At 46.8% G+C, this 21376-nt stretch overlaps 1 pseudogene; it reads right to left on the bottom strand.

Moving 5' to 3' along the window:
* Window positions 1–14658: 14658 nt before the first annotated feature.
* LOC123092366 (40S ribosomal protein S4-1-like) lies at window positions 14659–19600 on the bottom strand (annotated as a pseudogene).
* Window positions 19601–21376: the final 1776 nt, after the last annotated feature.

Below are 21376 nucleotides of genomic sequence, written 5' to 3'. Positions count from 1 at the left end.
CCCTGGTACCTTCGCGTGCATCCGAATACGGGCACATATGTACATGGCCGGGAAATGGCCCTTCGTTAATGTGGAGGAATCCTAAAGATTCCGGTGAGTCTTCGAGTGGTTGAACAGTCTCTCGCTGTATCATGACAGTCAATTTTCGGCTTTCTCTACTGAGGTGCTCATCCGGAATAACCAGGGCACAATCACAGTAGTTCTCCTTTGGCCGCCTTAGCCGATAAGAACGGAACGTAAGGCGGCAAACCCAGGAGCCGGGCAAACCCAACATTTGACCAAAGACATGATTCGGAGCTGATCCATATAAGGCCAAACTCGTGACGCCGAACACTCCCGAAGGTATTCGGTCTTTGTAACAGAAAATAGGCTGAAGAATGCCCTTTTCATTATAAACCCTGTATTTCCAGGTACGTGCGTTAATCTGTCATGGCGAAATGCCAATAACGGCAGTATCCTCTGTGAGTATGGAACACATGGGATGGTTAAACAACAAGAGGCAATAGAAAAGGTTTACACAGGGGCTTAAGCTAAAAAGAAACCTGTTGAGCGGGGCCCTGCTGCACGTCTGCGCCTTTGTCTCTGTTGTGCCTTATCCTGGAAGGGTATCGCGCGAACGTTGTCTGTAAAAAAAAGAAAACTCGTAGGAGAGTACAACGTAAGTATGCGATGGATAATAAAAGTGTAAGATGTTGGCCTGCCAATAAGGTTGAGCCAAGTGTGGGGCTGTATTAAATATTTATAGCCCCTGCTGTCCTCTGTGGGATTACATATACGGTACCCTGGTTCAGTTTTATCCGGGCTACCGGACTCGTCTAACCGTGTCTGTGGTCTTAATGACCAGTCATGTTTTCTAATATTGGAGGCCACTTATAGTCCGGCCGCTAGGGCCGCCGTGTGTTGCTCTGCGCGTGAAGAGCACTCTGTGTTTCCGTTAACGGTTATGACGCCACGTGGACCGGGCATCTTGAGTGTAAGGTAGGCATATTGCGGTACTGCATTGAAGCGGGCGAAGGCCGTTCTTCCAAGCAATGCATGATAGCCGCTTTGAAAGGGTGCGATAGTGAAGGGTAGTTCTTCACTTCTGTAGTTTCCTGGGGAGCCGAATGTTACCTACAGTACGACGGAGCCCCTGCCGTAGGCTTCAACGCCTGGTATCACCCCTTCAAAGGTGGTGTTGCTTTGGCTAATTCTGGATGGGTCTATCCCCATCCTGCGGACAGTGTCCTCGTATATTAAATTGAGATTGCCGCCGCCGTCCATGAGGACGTGGGTGAGATGGTATCCGTCAATTATTGGGTCAAGCACCAAGGCCTCTGATCCTTCGCGGCGAATACTAGTTGGGCAGTCCATGTGATCGAAGGTGATCAGACAAGTCGTCCAGTAGTTAAGTGTGGGTACGATGGGCTCTGTATCGTACGTGTCTCTGAGCGCACGTTCGTGCCTTATTGTGGATGTGTGCGCCACGTGGATCATATTTACCGTTTTAACCTCTGGTGGGAATTTTTTTTGTCCCCCAGTGTTCGGTTGGCGAGGTTCATCCTCGTCTTTACTTGGTGTTTCTCTCCCCTTGTGTTTGGCATTTAATTTGCTGGCCTGCTTGAAGACCCAGCATTCTCTATGCGTGTGGTTCGCAGGTTTCTCGGGGGTGCCATGAATTTGGCACAGTCTGTCCAGGACTCTATTCAGACCGGATGGTCCCTCTTTACTGCCTTTTAATGGCTTCGTTTGCTTATCAGGTCGAGAGCCCCAGAATCCGGCATTGACCGTTGTGTTGTCCGGGCTCTCTTCCTTATTTTGGCGTTTGTTTTTATTACGCCGTGGCTTCCCGTTGCCATCCCTTATTTCGGATGTGCTGGGGTCGCTGGTGCCTTTACGGGCTAGCCAACTATCTTCACCCGCGCAAAAGCGGGTCATAAGGCTTGTTATGGCTGCCATTGTCCTTGGCTTTTCTTGGCCGAGGTGTCTGGCGAGCCACTCATCGCAGATGCTGTGTTTGAATGCCGCTAAGGCTTCGGCGTCCGGACAATCGACAATTTGATTCTTCTTAGTGAGGAATCTATTCCAAAGCTTGCGGGCGGACTCCCCGGGCTGTTGGATTATGTGACTTAGATCGTCCGCATCCGGAGGCCGGACATAAATCCCTTGAAAATTGGCCCTGAAAGCGTCCTCGAGTTCCTCCCAACTCCCAATTGAATTTTCGGGGAGGCTTTTCAACCAGTGTCGAGCTAGTCCCTTCAACTTGAGGGGAAGGTATTTGATGGCGTGGAGGTCATCCCCACGAGCCATGTGAATATGCAGGATAAAATCCTCTATCCAGACCCCTGGGTCTGTCGTTCCGCCGTATGCCTCTATATTCACAGGTTTAAAAACCTGTGGAAATTCATGGTCCAGTACTTCTTCGGTGAAGCACAGGGGGTGAGCAGCCCCTCTGTATCTGGACGTGCTGTGGCGTGCCGTCGGCCGTTGTTGTGTCCGGTGCTTATTCTGAACTGGTATTTGGTTGATATGATCGTTTTGGTGACCATAGTCCCTCGCTTGGGTGTGTCCCTTAGATCCGTATATGGACCTGGCCGCACCGGCTTTCTTATCCAGGTGCTCTCGTAGACCGTGCGCATTGTCGGTAGCCGCTCTGTTGCGGTTATGAAGTGGTATGTCTGGCCTCCTGGTCGTGTTATTCTTTGGTGGAATGGCCTCATCATCGAATTCTGGCAGTAGCTTGCATTTTGGATAGCTCTTTGTATGGCGATCATCACCGTATCTTTCTTCAGTGTCTAGTACTTTATTCCATCTGCGATTGAGCGTTTCATGTGCGGCTTTGAGCCGTTGCTTCTGCTTCTTTAGACTTCTCGCTGTGGCCATAAGCTTTCTGTGGAGGTTATCTCGTTCCATGCATTCTTCCGGAATGATGAATGCATCATCGTCAGGACTATGTTCTTGTCCTGGGGCGGTTTGATGAACTCGTCCCTCGGGATCATTGTGATCGGGCATCTGCTCCGAACTCGGTTCGGCGTGACCTGGCTCGTCCTGCTCCATCGCTGGGTCCATGTGGTCGTTATTGCCTTCGGAGTTTACTCGTATGTCGATCCTTCTTGCGCTCTTGTCGTTATTTTTACTGTTGCTGGGCTTTAGCGGCGTCTGCACCGTCGTTTTGGCCTTTGCCTGGGGGTTTTATCTTTCGGATTGCCGTCGTCGTCCTCCTTGGGCGTATCCACCATGTATATATCGTGTGACGAGGTAGTAGTCCAGCGCCCCAGAGATTCTAAATCTTCTCCTGCATCGCCGTCCATACCGTCGATGCCTTCGGAGTCGAAGTCAAGCACGTCAGTTAAATCATCAACCATGGCAATGAAGTGGGTGGTGGGTGGGCAACGAATTCCTTCGTCGTCTGCTTCCCACTTGAGCTGGACATACTTCGACCGAGAGCCTCCTGACAAAGATAGAGACTTTAATGAGTTCAGCATGTCATCAAAGGGCGAGTGCTAGAAGATATCTGCAGCAGTAAACTCCATTACCGGAGCCCAGCCAGGCTCGGCGGGCTCAGAAGCGCGCGGACCGGAACCTACAACCGGATACGAGTCCGGGGGTCCGGGATCACAGGCCTTCTTAGAAGTGAGGCCGGTGTTCGGTTCTACCGCCGATGAGTGTGCGGCCTGCGGGGCGAGGTCCATCCCTCCCTCCCTAGGCAACACAACCTGCTCCGGATTTAGGTCCGGGGCTACTGTAGGGGTGATATCCCGAGCATTGTCCGACAGCAGGTCTAAGCCGTGCTCATCATGACTGTCCGGTGCTCCTGGCACAGGCCTGAATCCGTCGAAGATCAAGTCTCCGCGAATGTTGGCCGTGTAGTTCAAGTTTCCGAACCTGACCTGGTAGCCAGGGGCGTAGCTTTCGATCCGCTCCAGATAGCCAAGTGAATTGGCACGCAGTGCGAAGCCTCCGAACACGAAGATCTATCCGGGGAGAAAAGTCTCGCTCTGGACCGCGTTGTTGACGATCGAAGGCGCCATCAAGCCTTGCAGCGACGACACAGAGGAACTCTCAATGAAAGCACCAATGTCGGTGTCAAAACCGGCGGATCTCGGGTAGGGGGTCCCGGTCTGTGCGTCTTAGGCTGATGGTAACAGGAAGCAAGGGACACAATGTTTACCCAGGTTCGGGCTCTCTCGATGGAGGTAAAACCCTACTTCCTGCCTGATTAATATTGAAGATATGAGTAGTACAAGAGTAGATCTACCACGAGATCATAGAGACTAAACCCTAGAAGCTAGCCTATGATGATTATGATTGTAATTGTGATCGACCTTCTAAGGACCAACCTCTCCGGTTTATATAGACACCGGAGAGGGCTAGGGTTTACATGGAGTCGGTTACAAGAAAGGAAATACAATATCCGGATCGCCAAGCTTGCCTTCCACGCAAAGGAGAGTCCCATCCGGACACGGGCCAGAGTCTTGAGTCTTCTATCTTCACGCTCCAATAGTCCGGACGATGTATATAGTCCGGCTGTCCGGATACCCCCTAATCCAGGACTCCCTCAGTTGTCGAAGTTGGGGAAGTAGTTGTCGTCAGGGAAGTAGTCGTCGGAGTCCGGGGCGTCCGTGACGAAGAAGTCAGTAGTCGTGCAGAGCGCTCCCCAAAACCTTATCGCCCTTCTCCCGTACAGGACTCAAAAGGTATGGTTTCAGAGGCCTACTATCCTGACCTGCGGTGCACGCCGCAAGTCGGGATGGGGAAGATCGTAGCAGCATCGTAGTGCTCAGGAACTGGTGGCGAGTGGAAGAAGTAGTTCTGGTGCGTCACTCTGAGAGGAGTGACCTTCCTTTTATAGGCGCAAGAGAAGGAGGCGAGAGGGCAGCGACGGAAGGTGAAACGAAGAGATGAAGATGAAGCGAATAGCCAGCAGCCGAAGGGCTGCACCGTTCGCATTCAAACTCCACTATCGCAAAAACGTTTCAGCTTCTGTGTGACCTTTCGTATACTCATCGTGCGTGGCAAAAATTTAGACATCGGCTCGGCTCATTCCCGCAACCCGCAACCCGCGGCGCGTCATGACGAGGCGTGGCGTGGCGAGGCGGGCGGCGGAGGAGGAGCGCACGTGGATGTCCCTCTTGTCCTCATGCTCATACATGTGGAGAAAGAACCTCCCTTATAAAGAGGTCCAACTCCCTCTAAACTAGCAATGTGGGACTAAACTTTAGTTCCACCTCTTGCCTTGCACGAATGGGTTGCGTGGGCCTCTACGATTTATTAGGAATTTCTGAAAGTGCTATTGGGCTGGCCCATAATGGACAAAATTCCAGCAATCCCCCACCAGATTCCAGAGGCACACAAAATTTGCCTTTGGTTCCAAAACACTGTTTTATATACCGGTACTGCAGTGGAGACTGTTAAGGTGAACTTCCACCTAGAACTCTATGCTACACTAGTAAGCAACTTGAACAGTGGACTGGTCCTTGAACTGCAAGTTTTCTGCGAATCTAGCTTCACATAAAGCCTTGACCGATACGTGGCTGTCGTGGGTCTTCCCCGCGGGTGGAGCTTATGCGTCATACTCCGAGACCTTTCATGAGTTTACTAGAGAGAACCCTACTCTCATAGATTGTGACGTTTAACAATCAGACTCATATAGGTGCATTCTTCAAAAGATGTTCTGCAGGACAACATCTCTGCTTCAATTAGCCTCTTAGAACACATTAAGATATACATCAACCTGCCATGCAGATTTAGGAGAGTATTACATCTTAATGGAGTGGTATTTTTAATAGTAAAGGTACTCTCCTCTCAGTTGACCAACAGCTTGTCTTCCGCATCTAATTCACGGGATCTCCGATCACAAAGAATAGGTTATCACTGTGAACAACTCATATTGTGGGCCTCATACTCATCTCCCTCGATGCATTATCTATCACATTACGTGATAGACCCTTAGTAAAAGGATCTGCCAGATTTTTAGATGTTTGGATATAATCCAATGCAATAACTCCGGAGTTTTTCATTTTTCTGACAGACTTTAACCTTCTCTGAACGTGTCTTGATGACTTCATGTTATCCTTTGAGCTGCTCACTTTAGTGATCACAGTTTGATTGTCACAGTTCATAAGAATACCCGTTACAGGTTTCTCAACTACTGGCAAGTCATTCAAGAGCCAACGAAGCCAATCTGCTTCGACAGTAGCTGTATCTAGTGCTGTGAGTTCTGCTTCCATTGTTGACCTCGTTAATATGGTCTGCTTGCAAGACTTCCAGGAAACAGAGCCACCTCCATGAGTGAATACATATCCGCTCGTGGCCTTTATCTCATCAGCATCTGAGATCCAGTTTGAGTCACTATACCCTTCAAGCACCTTTGGGTGCCCGGTGTAGTGAATTCCATAATTCGCAGTGCCTTTCAAATAACGCAAAACTCTCTCTAGAGCTTTCCAATGCACATCTCCTGGTTTTGAGACAAACTGACTCGGTTTGCTAACAGCAAAAGAGATGTCAGGTCTTGTAGCACTGGCTAAGTACATAAGCGAGCCAATAATCTGAGAATACTTCAATTGATCTCTAGCAATTCTTTGATTCTTTCGAAGCAGCACGCTAGCATCATATGGTGTTGGAGAGGGCTTGCAGTCACTATAGCCAAAGTGACTCAAGATCTTTTCCACATGGTGAGATTGAAGCAATGTAATCCCACCATCATCATCTCTCAACAACTTGATGTTCAGAATGACATCAGCCACTCCTAAATCCTTCATCTCAAAATAGCGAGATAGGAAATCCTTGACCTCCTTAATAACATTCAGACTTGTTCCGAAAATCAGTATGCCATCAACATACAAGCAAAGCATAACTCCCTCTCCCCCACCATGGCGATAGTACACACATTTGTCAGCTTCGTTCACAACAAAGCCTGCAGCTGTTAAAGTTCTTTCGAACTTCTCATGCCACTGTTTGGGTGCTTGCTTGAGTCCATACAAAGACTTCAGCAACTTGCACACTTTCCCTTCCTGACCATCTATTACAAACCCATCTGGTTGTTCCATATAAATTTCCTCATCCAACTCTCCATTTAGGAAAGCAGTCTTAACATCCATTTGATGAACGAGAAGACTATGTGAGGCAGTTAGTGAAAGTAGAACTCGAATAGTGGTCAGTCGAGCCACAGGTGTGTAAGTATCAAAGAAGTCTTCACCTTCCTTTTGGGTATAACCCTTAGCCACGAGCCGAGCCTTGTTCTTTTCGATAGTACCATCAGGCCTAAGCTTCTTCTTGAATACCCATTTGCATCCTATAGGTTTGCACCCATAAATACGATCAGTTATCTCCCAAGTTTCATTCGCCAAGATGGAATCCATCTCGCTACGAACCGCTTCCTTCCAGTAGTCGGCATCTTCCGATGCATAGGCCTCCGAAATAGAACTGGGAGTATCATCTATGAGATACACAAGAAAATCATCACCAAAGGACTTTGCTGTCCTCTGTCTCTTGCTCCTAGTAGGAACTTCATTGTTCTCCCCCACAGGACTTTCAAAGTATTCCATCGAAATGGCAGGTTCGGTAATTGTAACTGGTTCCTGATTCGATGAACTAGGCATCTCCTGATTAGATGAGGTAGCCATATCCTTCATAGGAAAGATATCTTCAAAGAAAGTCGCATCATTCGACTCCATGATCGTACCGACATGCATGTCAGGTACCTCAGATTTTACAACCAAGAATCTATAGCCAATGCTATGAAAAGCATATCCCAAGAAAACACAATCCAAAGTCTTTGGTCCAAGCTTCTGCTTCTTTGGAATTGGAACATTGACTTTCGCCAAACAACCCCATGTTCACAGATAAGAGAGTTTTAACCTTTTCTTCTCCCATTCCTCGAATGGAGTTATCTCTTTGTTCTTTGTGGGGACTCGATTTAGGACATGACATGATGTCAATATCGCCTCCCCCCACCATGCCTTGGAGAGACCCGATGTGTCTAACATGGCGTTAACCAAATCAGTTAGAGTACGGTTCTTTCTTTCGGCCACCCCATTTGACTGAGGTGAGTAGGGAGGCGTCCTCTCATGGATTATACCATGTTCCACACAAAAAGCATCAAATTCATTGGAAAAATACTCTCCACCACGGTCGGACCTAAGCCTCTTGATTTTCCGATCAAGTTGGTTTTCCACTTCAACTTTATAGATCTTGAAAAAGTTCAAAGCCTCATCCTTAGATTTTAGAAGATACACATGACAGTATCTAGTGGAGTCATCAATTAATGTCATGAAATATTTCTTTCCACCTTTTGTCAAAACGCCATTCATTTCACATTGATTTGAATGTATGAGTTCTAGTGGTGCAAGATTTCTTGTTTCCACAGTCACATGAGACTTACGTGGTTGCTTAGCTTCCACACACACTTGACACTTGGATCCCTTGACAGTGGTGAAACTAGGGATTAAGTTCAACTTTGCTAGTCGCGACATGCAACTAAAGTTAACATGACAAAGACATGAATGCCGCACATTTGATTCACTATTGTTGCAAATATGATTAACAACTTTATTGCAAACGTCTGATAAGGATAAATGAAACAGGCCTCCTGACTCATAGCCTTTACCAGCAAAGGTTCCATACTTGGAAATTACAAATTTATTTGACTCAAAGACAAGCTTGTAGCCATCTCTACACAGAAGAGATCCACTAACAAGATTTTTATTGACGGAGGGGACATAATGCACGTTCTTCAGCCGCACGATCTTCCCCGAAGTAAACTTCAGATCGACCGTGCCAACACCACGAACAGAAGCACTTGAACTGTTGCCCATCAGCACGGTTGAAGTCCCTGCGGTCTGATAAGACGAAAACATGGAAATATCACTGCATATATGCACATTAGCACCCATGTCAATCAACCAATCAGGAGAATGACATACTAAAAGAATAGTGGGAAATATACCATACCCAGCATCCTTCATGTCAGTGTATCCAATGACAACATTAGCGGTCTTGCCGCCTTTCCCAGGATGACGCTTGTCATAGCGATTGGGGAAACTAGGAGCCCAATGATCAGGATCTCCACACACATGACAAACACCTTTCTTCTTGTCATTCTTCTTCTTGAAATTCGTGTGCTGCACAGCCTTGTTCTTCCCATCAAACTTTGCTTTACTATCAAACTTACCCTTGTTCTTGAACTTGTGGGGCTGGAAGTTCTTCTTCTGTACCAGATTGGCACTAGAACCTCCCTCAATACCTCGAGCACGGTTGTCCTTTGCTCTCGCCTTTTCTTCCACATCAAGAGTACCAATGAGATCCGGAACGGAAAAGTCCTGCCTCTTATGCTTCAGTGAGGTAGCAAAGTTCCTCCACGTGGGAGGAAGCCTAATGATTATACCTCCGGCAATAAACTTGTCCGGTAGGATACAATTGAAGTGCTCAAGTTCTCTAGCAAATGACTGTATCACATGAGCTTGCTCAACCACGGAGCGCTCTTCAGTCATCCTATAGTCATAGAATTGCTCCATGATGTATAGCTCAGTGCCAGCATCTGAGACCCCAAACTTGGCCTCGAGTGCATCCCACATATCTTTTCCATTATCAATTGACGCATAAGCATCAACTATGTTCTCACCAAGAACACTCAAGAGAGCAGCCTTAAACAAGGTATCCATTTTCTGAAAAGCTTGTGCCTGTTGGGCATCTTGCTCTCCTTCAGGTTTGCCAAGAGTGGCGTCATAGCAGCTCATGGTCTGAAAGCATAAAACTACTCTCACGCGCCACCTCTTATAGTGGATACCCTCAAACATAGGAGGTCTCATGGAAGCAGCAAAACCACTTGGGGTAAATTGCCTATAATAAGGTTTCTGGATTGTTGGAAATATGAGCAATTTACCGAATGATTTTATTAATAGAAATACTAGATAAAGCATGACTAGTATAGCAGTGATAAAATAAGCCATGCAATTTGACAACGAGAAGGTAAATAATATCTGCATATATGAGCTATGATCATCTCTAGAGCAGACATTAGATGAAGATGCATATATGAAGTAGAGCCTAACATGTCTAGGGCAAACACTAGAACAAGGAACTGTTGCAGGACTTCTATCAGGAAAGATAAGAACACGTACGAGACAGCAGCAGGAGCTGAGGCACTAGACTTGGGGTCAGTGTCCTCCATGCCGTCGAGGAGGTTGTCGACATCAGAGAAGTAGTTGTCGTCGGGGAAGTAGTCGTCGGAGTCCGGGGCGTCCGTGATGAAGAAGTCAGTAGTCGCGCAGAGCGCTCCCCAAAAACCTTATCGCCCTTCTCCCATACAGGACTCAAAAGGTGCGGTTTCGAAGGCCTACTGTCCCGACCTGCGGTGCACGCCGCAAGCCGGGATGGAGAAGATCGCAGCAACATCGCAGTGCTCAGGAACCGGTGGCGACTATCGCAAAAACGTTTCAGCTTCTGTGTGACCTCTCGTATACTTGTCGTGCGTGGCAAAAATTTAGACACCGGCTCGGCTCATTCCCGCAACCCGCGGCGCGGCGCGGCGGCCGGCAGAGGAGGAGCGCGCGTGGATGTCCCTCTTGTTCTCATGCTCATACATGTGGGGAAAGAACCTCCCTTATAAAGAGGTCCAACTCTCTCTAAACTAGCAATGTGGGACTAAACTTTAGTTCCACCTCTTGCCTTGCACGAATGGGCTGCGTGGGCCTCTAGGATTTATTAGGAATTTCTGAAACTGTTATTGGGCTGGCCCATAATAGACAAAATTTCAGCAGAATCTATGGTCTATGTACTTGTGAGAAAAATCTCAACAAATAAGGGTCCATATAAATCACGCAAAATATGATCACATGCGTCATGTTTAAAAGTTAAGTTGAATATTTTTCACTTTTTGTCCAGATACATTTGATCATTTTTCATATTTTTGCATGATGTTTAGAAGTGGCATAACATCACATTGCTATAACACTGTTAAAAAAATTAGATGATGTAAAGATGCACAAGTACCTAAACTCAAGCACAAACGATTATATGTATAAAAGTTATAATCACTTCCAAATCTTCTATCAATAAAAAACACGTGTATTGGCCAAATAAGATTCCCGCCTCAAGTCCACATGCGAATGTAACGCTATAACAAATGTTCTGTAAATCATCGAACATTGGAGGGTAGCTTAGATTTCATGTGGGAGAACTACATAAGGTATGTGAAACATCTACATAATGAACACTGCATCTGTTGCAGTATTGAACCTTTTTTTTTCTTTTTGGGAAAAGGAGGACAACCCCCTCCCCATTTAAAGATGCACACAACCATATATCATTCAAGAACAAAATCCAGCAGCCAAACAAATTTGACACAGAAAAGAAAACCCAAGGCTGCGTGCCTTGCGTCAATAGCTCACCAGTCAACCACTAACCCTATAATAAAAGACCAAACAAACGAAAAGTACACAGCTCCTAAGCTAAGCCGCCAGGAAGGAAACGTCGCATGTGCGCCGATGATGATGAGCTCAACCCTAGGCTGGTCTCGTGATTTAGATCCCCAAAGTTGAGTTTCGATTCACAATCTTTAGCAAGGAGACGATGCAGGCATGCATCAACATTGCATGATCAGAGATCTTCGTTTCCATTGAAGTGCGCATACTCGTCGTTGAAGCCGCCTCTGCCATCATCCCTTGTCCAACTACCGACACCTTGATATCCAGATACCTCTGGAGGAGAAAAGACAAAAACGTCCCATACCGCCTCACCTCCCGTTACCATCGCACACCTTCAATCCAGCAACAATATGCATGACATGCCACATCTATAGGAGCCACCACGCTTAGCAGCTACTAGCAGCATGCATGACTTGGCGCCTCCACATGAGTCGTCGTCGTGCATAGCACCTGCCAGTGATATGCATGACTTGGCACATCTGAAAGAGTCACCGTGCATAGCACCTGGCGAGCTGGACCGGACCCTATCTAGAGTTGGAGGGGGCGTCCCATACCGATCCCGACCGTGGGAAAGGTAATCACCATCTTCAAATCTGACCGCCGTGTTGTCACATGACCATGGTGCCGTCACCGTCGAAAAACAAGGCCTTAAGCCCCTATGTCGGTGGCAAAACCGACGGATCTCGGGTAGGGGGTCCCGAACTGTATGTCTAAGGCTAATGGTAACAGGAGGCGGGGGACACGATGTTTACCCAGGTTCGGGCCCTCTCTATGGAGGTAATACCCTACTTCCTACTTGATTGATCTTGATGATATGAGTATTACTAGAGTTGATCTACCACGAGATCGTAGAGACTAAACCCTAGGAGCTAGCCTATGATTATGATTATCGTTGTCCTACGGACTAAAACCCTCCGGTTTATATAGACACCAAAGGGGGCTAGGGTTACACAGAGTTGGTTATAGAGAAGGGAATCTACATATCCGAATCGCCAAGCTTGCCTTCCACGCAAAGAAGAGTCCCACCCGGATACGGGACGAAGTCTTCAATCTTGTATCTTCATAGTCCAACAGTCCGGCGTAAGCATATAGTCCGGCCGTCCGAGGACCCCCTAATCCAGGACTCCCTCACCCTACCCTCAAACTTGCGCACCACCAGCAGATCAGGACAACTGTCACCATGTCACGCCGCCCATAAGACAAAGCCACACAGTAGTCGCCACTAGGGCACCACTGAGAGTAGAAAACCGTCCACATGGGATCAATCAACGTCACTCCACCCCCGTACGAGGACCGTCGCAGACAAATTGGCACCGCAATCTGCTCATCGAGGGTACGCCGACCCGCATTGTATCTGAACCCCCACCGCCATTGACACCCCGTGGACACCGCCATACTACACCCTTGGGCAGCGGCGAGGGAAGGAGGGACGGCGGGAGAGGTGCTTTGAGCGGCATCTAGGGCTCTTGGACCACCCGCTGGGGTGAGCGAGAATCTGTCTTTTTTGTCAAGCAACACAGAACCTGAGGATTTTGAACACCTTTTGGTGGGTTTCTCGGTATTTTGCATGTGATGGAGCCGGGTGCTCAGTTCGATTGGTCTCCCAGCAACCTTTGCCCATCATTTGCAGCTCGTTTGGTGACTAGTGGACGGGAGAAGCTAAACATCATGGTCGTTTTGGTCGCTTAGTCAATTTGGTTGCATTTGCTTATAAGCCAGTAAAACACCTATTTAGGTGCTTTGGTCTTTGGCTTTTGGATTTTGTCTTTAAATAGGTCAAAAGTCAAAGCCAAAGCTGAAAGCACGTAATAGGTGTTTTTTTTTGCTTATAAGCCAAAGCGAAAAGACCAAGTAAAAGCCCAACCAAACACCAACTAGGGAGGCGCGGTGTTATCGAAAAAGGGTTTTTCCCCGCTTTGTATTCCAAAGCAACCAGCACCGAGTACAAAGATCACTGTGGCGAGCAGCACAACAAGCCAAAAGAAAAAGAAGAAGAGACAAATGCCAACCACGGCAACTCGGCAAAGCGCGGATGACCCGCCACCGCGGCGCCCACCGGATAAAAACCACCACAAGCTGAAGCTCCGAACCGCCGCGTACCAAGCAACACCTCCAAGAAGGGATGCGACGCCAACGATGCTGCTGCCCGGACGAGTCCTAGGGTTTTCCCCGGCACGCGGAGGGAGGTGGGGGATGGATACCACCGACACCCTCCAGGAAGGAATGGTGGCATCCGCAGGTATCACTGCATCGGGGCCGAAGCCGGCAGGGATTTCTCCCGCACTCCAAAACTAACCGCCCAACCGGACGGAGCCGACCCGCCAAACCGTCGCCCACCACCATGCGCTAAAGCAGTTGCGCCGCCACCCACGCGCCTCACTACGAACACCACCACACAACCAAGAGGACCAGAGAGAAGCGCACCACGACGGAAGCAGCAACACCGAAGCTGAGCGGGAGGGAACCACCTTCACCGCCATCGTGCGGGAGGCCCGTGCCTCCGGCACCGTCGCGGTCGCCGTCCGGACGCGGCAGCGGGGCATGCCGAGCCACCCCTGGCCCAGCCAGGCCCGAAGCGGGCTTGTTAAGCCCCGCCGGCCACAATGCAACAGGCCGGCGTCGGCGCCGCCAGCACCCAGCCGCTCGTCGCGTCTCCCCCGCCTCCCGTAAGCCACGCCAGAGACCGTCCCCGCCGCCGGCCCGCCCAGGCCCAGATGGGGCCCGAACGGCTCGGGTCTGGGCCGAGCGGGTGACGCCAGATCACGCCGCCCCGCCGCCAACGGCGCCGCCTCCGCCTAGTTGCTCGCCTGCGTCGCGCCACGGAACCCCGCCACCACGCCAGACCGTCGCCGCCTAAGTGCATCCCCCGGTGCAGCTCCGCCCGCGCCGAAGAGCGATGAGGGGAAGGGCAGGGAGGCCGCCGCCACCAACAGACCCGGGGCCAAGTCGGCCGCGGGCGCCGGCGACAGCGGCTGGAAGGAAGGAGGAGGGAGGCCGCGCGGCCGATCGCCCGCGAGGGGCGACGCGGTCGCGAGAGGAGGAAGGTGGGTTTCCCCATGGCCGCCGGGGGGCGCGGTGTTTGCCCTTGTGTGCTGTGTTGAGGGAGTGGCAGATTTTTTGTATGTTTTTAAGACTTTGATCTCTTGTCTTTTCCTATAATTAATCACATGCGGTTCTCCTGCATGATTCGAAAACACACGTGTATTTGCCAAAAAAAAAAGAGTACCGCCTCAAAGTCCACGTGCAAATGGAATGGTATAGCAAATGTTCTAATACTACTAATATAGATCAACAAATATTGCAGGGCAGCTTAGGTTTTCTGTGCGAGAACTAATTAAACTTCGCACAAACATAACTTCTCATTGCTAAAAGATCTGCATTTTCTTTTATCAATCACTTTCAGTGCTCAAAGTAAGGCAACGACTAGAACAGTTCAATGAAAGTCAAACGCAGAAAATGCTCCCAAAAAAAATGTCAAACGCAGCACTAAAACATGGCTCGTCTCCAACAGGCACATCTAAGTGACTCCTCACAGCAAATCCATTTATTTATTCTCGGAGGGTTCTGAAACAGCAGCCGCGGCAACGCGCTTCCTCGCCTCTTCGATGATGGTGAGCTTGATGCCCTTGCCCTTGGGAAGAGAGACCCACGCCTTCCTGTCCTTGCCGATGGTGAAGACATTGGCCAGGCGGGTGGCGAACTGATGGCCGAGGGCATCCTCGACGTGGATCGTCTCGAAGCTGCCCTCGTGCTTCTCCCTGCTCTTGATCACCCCCGATGCGCCCGGTGTTCCTACCTCCGGTCATCATCACAAAATTCCCGACCTCAAACTTGATGAAATCCACAATCTTGTTGTTCTCCAGGTCAATCTTGATGGTGTCGTTGGGTTTGATGGCAGGGTCAGGGTAGCGGATGGTGCGGCCGTCGTAGGTTTTGAGGGAAGGGATGCCCTTCTGTCCACATTGCACAGTCCTAACCTTGCAGAGCTTGAACTGCAAAACAGATTACAAACTCAATAACAGATTAGGGTTCCGATAAAAGTGATATAATTCTCAAGCCACAAGATAATCATCACTAGGAATATGTTCTTTTTACCATTTATTGAGTTTAGTTTTTGAAAAGCAAAACAGAAAACAACCTGAGCAAAGTATACTTATGTAACCGCATTGGGAATTTTGGACAGAAAAATAGTACGAACAAGTAACTAGAAAAATCAAAACGACAGTGGGCTTTTAGGGAAGCAACTTAATCGATATATAAGTCTTGTATGATTTTTTTTAATGAATTGGACTTCTAACAATCTGGCTTCAAGTTCCTTAATTGCATCAAAGAAACACACGGAACATGGAAAATTACGGTGGTGAATTTAGCATATCACACAAGCATACTGATTGATGTAACATATCACAGAGAAGCATCCAAAGCAAGAACAGCTCGTATTCTGGACAATTGTACAGATGCTTACCTTAGCCTCCTCATCCTTGATGCTGTGGAGACGGAAGCGACCCTTGGTGTCGTAAAGAAGGCGGAAGTTCTCCCCTGTCTTCGGAATTGACACAACATCTGCAGAACAGAGTAAATTAATAACAGTCTGCAACATCTCATAAGCAAGAAAGGAAAATCTGGATCAAAACACAAGCAAGAAAAATTACCCATGAATCCAGCAGGATATGTCTTGTCAGTCCTAACCTTCCCGTCAACCATAATATGTCGCTGCATCATGATTGAAACAACTTCACGATAGGTCAGTGCATACTTCAGCCTGTTCCTGAGCATAAGGATCAATGGTAAGCACTCCCTAGCTTTGTGGGGACCTGAAGACGGCTTGGGTGCCTGCTCAATAGAAATTATCATAAGTACTGAGCAAATATAACACATACGTATCCCGTCATTCTTTAAAATTTGAACATCATATTTAGAGTAATCAAATATACTTAATATACTTACAAATGCTCCACCAAGCTTTTCAACCATCCAATGCTTAGGGGCATTGAGTCTCTTCACATGCTTCTTCAGACCCCTCGCCTGTCAACAGAAAGAAAAGAAAAATGTATACCCAGTGATTTCTTTCAAAATTGATCCTTACATCCTTGTGCTTCTATCTATGTGTGGATTAATCATTTAATTATGTGACTCGATGGCATAGAAAACCATCAGCACAAGTAGAACAATCTAGCTAATAAAGGTTTTGCTTTACTGAAAAAAAACTTAATACCTTTGTCCTACTTCTACAGACCATACCAGAGATTGGACAACAGAATGGGCGATAACTTCACAAATGATGTAAGCTTTACCTCTAGAGCAGTGGTGTATTATTCCCGATAGCATGGAAGCGTCACATTAATAATACAGAAACTGAACGAAACTGGCTGTTAAACCATCCCAACATCCTAATTGGGTAAATTCCTTTAGCAATTAACTAGAGCAATCAAACTTTCAGAAGAAGAAAAACAGTGGCCATTGGCATGGACAAGCAGAAAAAAGTAAATCTCAATACTCATCCAACTTGCATCCGTCATAACTTGAAATCGACAAAAAGAATATTCCACTATGCGGTAACGCGCTGTTTCTAGAGCTACATTAAGATAGCTCCCTAGCAAAACAAAAATCTGAATTGCAAAGGTCATGATCCAGTGACTAGTCCTGTATATCACACAATTAACGTTTTGAATTAGAAATGGCTATGATGAGTTAATTGCATGTTAGTACCACACTTCAGCACCTACTCACGAATTGGTACCATTACTCAAAAGTTTTGCAGTTCAGTACCAATTCAGGGCCTAAGTGTTACAAAACGGTCTAAGCTGCGTATAAACGCGTATTGACGCTGTATCTGACCGCTGGGACCCGCTGGCAGGGGCTGATGTGGCATGCTCTTTTACAAAAAGAACCTTTACTTTTTATTTAATCACGCATATATCCTTTGTTTGTAAAAAAAAAGTCTTGCTGCAAAAAAGAAATTCGAAAATAACCACACGCGCATGCTGCCGGGTTTCGAACCACGTATAAAAGCATGTGCCGTTGGAAGCATTAGCCGGCTGCCGCTGCGCTACTGCTACTATTGGGTCAACAGGGACGCCTAAATGCTTTTATACGTGGCAACTTTCGGTTTTTTACGAAGTACAAAAACGCGCGCCCGTCCGCCGTAAATCGATCTCCGACGAGTCGTTCGCAGCGCGCGCTTGCTGCCTCTGCGCCACGGCATCCTATGCGTCAACTCGTTCGTTCACCACATCTTTTAATATATACGTATATATTAAACATTTATTAATATACATGATCTTATTTAAATATACGATTTCGTATTACAGAAAGTTTATCGTTTATATGTTGAACATTTTATAATATATGATATATATATGTGTGTGTGTATAATTTTTTCAATATACGTTTTTTTGCGGGGAATTTTTTCAATATACGTTGCGCACACTGATTTCGGTCTGAAGAATACACAAGCTCTGAATAATAGACCTGCTGGCCTCCGCTTTGTTTTTGGGTTGACGTTCAAAAAATTTATAATTACTCTAAAAGGTAAATAAAGTGTTTGTGCATTTGGAAAAAATGTTCAGGACATTTTTGGGAAAAGTTGAACATGTATTTAATGGTTGTAAATGTATTTTCTAAAATGTTCATCATGTATTATAAAATTTATTACGATAACACAAAGTACATGTTATCAATTTTTCGAGTAACTGTGCATTAAAAATTACAACAAATATATGCAGTAACTCTAATCCATGCGGGTATAAATATAAGATGAACATTCTTTTAAATACGATGAACTTTTTTTGTATTATAAAAACGTTCACCCTATATATATTGAACCATTTAGTAAACATTGTATGGATATGTATATCTTTTTTCAATATACGGCACACACACAGCGTAGGGCCCGAAGAATACACACGATCGGAAAAAGATAAAGAAATTCGGAAAACAGGACGGCTCGAACAGTAAAGCCGTGAACGATGCAGTGGCGCATCGGCACCGAGCTCGCTGTGCGAACGTAACGGCGCGTGTTCTAATCCCTGCGGGACCGCGTGGTCAAACTAATATTTTTATTATTTTATAAAAAACAGAATAGCAAATGTATACAAAGTTTTGCGCGTGACATTTAACATGATCAGTGCTGTAGGGCAGCGGTAACGAGCGCTAGTCCCGTGTGGCTGGTCGTCGGTTTGAGTCGCGGCTGGTTCCCGTGAATGTTTGATTTTTTGCAGGACCTTTTTCTGCCAACAAGTATATACGCGATAAAATATAAATTAAGGGTCTTTTTGGTAAAAGGACATGCTACATCAGCACCTGACAGGGGGTTCCGCCGGTCAGATACAGCGTCAATACACTGTTATACGCTCCTTAGTCCGTTATGCACCACTTAAGCCCTGAGTTGGTACTAAACTGCGACATGCACAAGTAGCGGTACTAATTCGTGAGTAGGTGCGCAAGTGTGGTACCAACATGCAATTAACTTGGCTATGATGGTGCAAGAACAGATAAATAACATCTCATCACAAGAACCATGCGTATAAAATGCACTACACCAAGCGGTCGCCGATCGATGTATCGTGTTGACAGGAATGACCGCACTTCACTCTACATGCATATCAAGATGACAGGAAGATTTGTCTCAAGAAGAATGCCACCTTAGTTAAAAACGAACGTGTGCTCTAAAGCCTCAAACAAGAAATAAGCAACCGATCGGCCCAAGACAAGGGCAATGCAAAACACATATTGCAGGTCAACTAGGCTAGTCGAAGAAGAACAGGCCATGCAGAGCAAAGCACCAAAGACAAATGTTCACTACTCCCTCCGTTCCTAAATATTTGTCTTCCTAAAGATTTCAACAAGTGACTACATACGAAACAAAATGAATGAATCTACATCCTAAAATATGTCTATATACATCCGTATGTGATAGTACATTTGAAATCTAAAAGACAAATATTTAGGAACGGAGGGAGTACAAAAGTACAATGGAGAGGACAGAGATGAATCCATGTTAGGACCTGACCATTTTGCTCGGTTCCTGTGGCTTCTCGCGCGCTCACGTGAGAAGACGACGGAGCGCCGAGGTGGCGGAGGAGCGATCAAGGCGGAGATAAACCCTAGAAAATGCGATGGCGGCAGCCGAACAGGCCAGGGGTTTTATGGCCTCGCTCGAACGTGGCTGCCGTCGGATGCGTTGCCAGTGGGGCAACTGCAAATTAGGGATCCAGAGCTTTTGGGCTGTTTTGGTTGGGGCGCGGGCCAATGAAACTGAACAATTTTTTTTTTCTGAGAATCCTGAAACTGAAAAGTTGTTCAGTGCAGGTACAACAAGTCCTAATCAGCTGGCTATAGCAGATTTCACTGTATAATACCCTGATAAGTGCCACACGTGTGGCGCGAAGCAATTCCGCTCTGACTTTTTTATGAAGTTTAGTTACCCGAGGATGGCAAGTTTAGTTGTGAAACATGACAACTTTCTGTTTGGATGACAGGTTTCAGTTTTTTTTTGAATGACAACTTTAGTGTAAAAAATGCCAGGGTGGTGTTATTTCGTGCCACATGCGTGTCACTTATCATTTGGGTAGATCTTTCAATCAGGTTGTTCGCTCTTTTTTTTGAGATTTGAGAAACTGGTTGTCTACTTGGTAAGCTACCAACCAAAAATTGCGATCAATGAATGGACTTTTTAACTTATTTTCCCTCAATGTATAATGAGTGAGTTGTATACATAGTTTGAATGGTCTTAAAAAATTGTGATAAATATTTGCTTAATCTGGATATACAAAAAACATTTATTTATGATGGAAAATCAGTTTGTTGGTTTCACTTCCATCGTCCCCACAACTCCCATCGATACATGTCTCCTCCCACATTTTTTTTCAAACTACGCTATAAACCCCCCAAAAAAATCAAACCGACCCGGCACCATCTTGTTTGTGGGGAAAGAAATCCCTTGCAAAGATATCAACAAAAAATAAATAAATTATCAATAGCAAGAAATCCATTGCAAACAAACAACAAAGTCAACTCACATAGTCGTACATACACAGTCTCAATCGCATCATATATTCCTTACCTTTGTTTATGGATTCCCTCCCAAGAATCAAAATTCTCTTACAGTGAACCACTAGAATAAAGTTGACTCAATTGCAACACATGGGTATTTTGCTAGTAAAGAGTAGTGTCAAAGCTCATCACAAGTGCTTGATCTAATACAGTTGTGCTTAAAATTTCAATAGTATGAAATATTGTCCTCGAAGGCTATTTAACTCGGTGCGTATAAGTAGGGACTGAATTATGGCCCACCCGACTGTTTCCTCAGATTTTTGAAGAATTCACCAATGTTGATGGCATGAGGAAAGGGCTACAAAGATGCATCTTTGGATCAGAAATTCGCAAGGGCACGCAGCATGCCCAGCCCTCGCCGACCATATGATTGCTTAGCGATCCACAAGGCGCACCAAGTTTTGAGTTTTAGTTTCCGAAACTTGTGATTTTATCTTGGTTTAAATAGGCAATTTCTCCTGGCCCAGCACGTCAGATGGGGATCGGCGACGATCCAGGGCCTGGCCAGACCAGTCCTGCCTATGGCCTAAGGTTGGGTTGTCCCTCCATCAGGTTTGGGCATCTCTTGCAATGATCATGGGTCGGCAGTTGGTGGCGGTGAGCAAGTTAGGGTCCTGGATGTCGGGGTGCGGTCCGCCTAGTTGGGCTCAGTGACCTAGGTGCTTCATAGTGGCACATGAAAGTTACAGAGCCAAAGCTCTTCACGTTGGCTGTGACAGTGGTGACGATCGCGTGTGTTGTTGTCCTCTTAAGGACGCTGTCATGATTCTTCTCCCTGTGCCAGGGCTCCATGTGAAAACCGATGTTCGTCCATTCAAACATGGCGGCAGCAGCACTTTGTGTCATTACCCTCATGGGACGTTGTCGTGGAGCTCAAGTCCCTTAGGACGTGGCCTGGCGCCATCCCCATGCTCCTT

Source organism: Triticum aestivum, chromosome 1B (assembly GCF_018294505.1).
Source record: "Triticum aestivum cultivar Chinese Spring chromosome 1B, IWGSC CS RefSeq v2.1, whole genome shotgun sequence".
Classification (NCBI taxonomy): Eukaryota; Viridiplantae; Streptophyta; class Magnoliopsida; order Poales; family Poaceae; genus Triticum; species Triticum aestivum.
This window is presented reverse-complemented; position numbering and strand designations above follow the sequence as displayed.